General features: G+C 42.0%; 1 pseudogene; it reads left to right on the top strand.

Annotated features, from left to right (window-relative positions):
• Positions 1-858: 858 nt before the first annotated feature.
• On the top strand, positions 859-1,263 carry LOC114008234 (ATP synthase F(0) complex subunit C1, mitochondrial pseudogene; annotated as a pseudogene).
• Positions 1,264-3,087: the final 1,824 nt, after the last annotated feature.

Below are 3,087 nucleotides of genomic sequence, written 5' to 3'. Positions count from 1 at the left end.
GTAGTTGTTATGTTCCTAGACTCCCATGTAGCTGACCATGGTTTGAGTCCTGGACCCAGCAGCTTAAAACTCACACCGGGCACGTGTGTGTGTGTGAACAAAATCCCAAGTGGAGACTGGAGGAGAAGGAATTGTAGCATGACCACACTCGACTGGGAGGTGCTTTCCCCTACCCCCCTCTCTGTCTTTCTCTAGCAGCACATATGCTCTCTGGTAATTAAAAAGACAAAACAAAACAAATAAACAAAAACAAAAAGCCATTGTGTTCCACTACAACAGAGGAAATATGAAAAGGATTTGTTCTTTCCTTCTGTTTTTGCCCTTCCAGCACACTTCGCTTTGTGAGACCAGCTATGGATTTTCTCACATAACTACATTATCTCAATCATCAAACTTAAGGGACCAACAGTTAGCATAATGGCTATGTCGCTGGACTCCCATGTAGTCAACCAAGGTTCAAATCACAGACCCAGTGGCTTAAACTCACACCAGGTACACGTGTGTGTGTGCCCAAGATCCCGAGAGGAGAATGGAGGAGAAGGGATTGCGACATGGCCATCCCCCCTGGGGGGGGTGATTTCTCACTTTCTGTTTTTCTGTCCCTCTCTGTCTTTCTGGTGAGCACATGGGCCCTATAGCAAAAACCTCTGAAAAAAAAAAATCATCAAATCACACACTTTGGGGGAAATAGTCATTGCTCAAAATATGATTCCAAGTGAATGGGTGAATAAACGAATGAATAAATAAATAAATAAACAAGTCCATTACACTCAAGGAAATCAGTTCAGATTCTCGAGTTTGTTCACAAGAGTCACTGAAATATGGGAGACCAAGGGCTAACGCTGGGAGACTGAAAAAATGCAGGCCGCTGGGGCAAGACTCATTTCTCCGGCTCTGATCCGCTGTTACACCAGGGATCACTAAGGCCTGTGTGTGCCTCCTTCCTGAGCAGGCCAGAGAATGCATCTAAACAGTACTCCTCCAGCTGCTTCCCTTTCCAGGCAACCAGGCGGGAGTTCCAGACCAGTACTGGCTCTCAGGGCAGTGACACAGCCGCCATGTTTAGTGGTGCTGGTGCCACTACTGTTGGTGTGGCTGGTTCAGGGGCTGGCATGAATGGCTTTTGGCAGCTTGATCTTTGGCTATGCCAGGAATCCATCTGTCAAGCAGCAGCTCTTCTATGCCATCCTGGGCTTTGTCCTGTCTGAGGCCACAGGGCTCTTCTGTTTGATGGTCACCTTCCTCATCCTCTTCGCTATGTGAGGTTCCATGGGGTCACCTACTTGTCCTTGCTGCTTCGACTCCATGCCACTTCCAGTGCTGGGCTGTGCTAAGCTTTACCATTAAAAACACAATGTTTCTGTAAAAAAAAAAAAAAAAAAAGAGTTATGTTGTGATGTATTGAAACATGTATTGATGTAAAGTTATGAACAAAATAAAGTTGCATTTTACACTGTAAAATATATCTAACCAAAATTTATAAATACGTTTAAAATTGTAATTCTTTCTTAACCAATTGACTGGCTACTGTCCACTAGTCCCAATTATTTAACCGCTTACACTGACGCTTAATAAGTATGTAAATGGAAAGCGCCCTAACGAAATACAGGTATCTTCCTAAGTGCCAATTATATGCCTCAACATTCCCTTCAATTTGAATGTGTTAGTAAAAATCTAATTACACTGGTTTGTAGCTGATGGAATTACAGAAGGAGAAGATTTCTCTCCTACATACTTATTAGGCCTCAATAAGTGTTTCTTTGCAATCTGTTGCTATTCAATTACCAAGTAATAACTGTCTTAATGAATCTAATTGAAATGCTTATTCAGACTCCTATCATACCAAAAAAGAGGCTTCATTTGGAGTGTTTCCACTGGATAGGACCTGACTTGTTTATCCAGAAAGAAGTGACTTCCCTGGGAAGAGGGTTACATTTATGAACGCCTGTGCAGAATTGCGAGGGCATTCATGTCTCCATCATTCCTACATCATAAAACTTTAGCCCCTCCACTAAAAACCTGCTACTCAAGCTCACACCATTGAGAACACTTACACAATCATTCTGCCTGATTTTTTTTCTCACACCAGGAGAAGCTTCTGTTTAGTTTTCCTCTATGAAGAAAAAATAATAATAACTCAAAATACCAATAACCAATAGGTAGAGGGTACTTCACTGGTGCCAATGCATCTAGATGCTATTAATAGTTTAATCTTCATAAGCCCCTGAAAGGAGTATATACTGTTCTTGTCTGCATTTAACAGATATTAAAAGTGTTTTGGGGGGAGAAGAAAATTCATACAGTTTTTAGCTAATAAATACAATAGTAAAGATAATGAAGCAACACAGAACAGCTGGCCCTAGAGTCTGTCACCCACCTGCAAGAACTATCACAAAAGCGAAGAGTTGAAGTGGATGTCGTTTTTACTTGTGACCTCTCATCACTTGGGAGATGGATGCTTCAGACTCAAAGACTGGACAAGATGCAAGTCTCCTGTGCTCAGTCTCATGCACTTCAACCTAAAACATGCTATTTGTTTAGAAACAACAAAAGGCCTACACAACAACCGCATTGCATTGTCTAGCTGTTCTGTGTCATACTCTCACCATCTCCGCTCTCTTGTAACTTTTGTTTGGAGTAGCATCGGGTCATCAGACTCATTCATCTCAGAGTCATGAAGAGAGTTTGAAAGAATCAGAAGAGGACCGCTTACAATACAATGTACCCCTATGTTTATTTTCTTAAAGAAGAAATTTAACGTTTATTGGCCCAAATACAGCACTGAAATGGATTCAAGAAATGGTAAATCTTTTTAAGAAGGCACACTTTATAGGCAGATTCTGTGAAGCTGTGTCTTTTCAAATCAGCCCTGGAGACTTGGACATAGGCACAGAACTAATGTCACAGGTGGGCTGAGCCCAGAGACGTACTGAAAAATCAGGGTAGCCCGCAGCATGTGATCTTTCTCAGGTGGTTTGCCCATAGTCATGATGATGGGCAGATACCATGGCCCATTCTTGGGATATATGAAGCATGAATTCCTTTCTCTCCAAAAATGATGGTGATAGCATCAAGTGAAACCTCAGC

Source organism: Tupaia chinensis, unplaced genomic scaffold (genome assembly GCF_000334495.1).
Source record: "Tupaia chinensis unplaced genomic scaffold, TupChi_1.0 Scaffold000312_2, whole genome shotgun sequence".
NCBI classification, from domain to species: Eukaryota; Metazoa; Chordata; class Mammalia; order Scandentia; family Tupaiidae; genus Tupaia; species Tupaia belangeri.
This window is presented reverse-complemented; position numbering and strand designations above follow the sequence as displayed.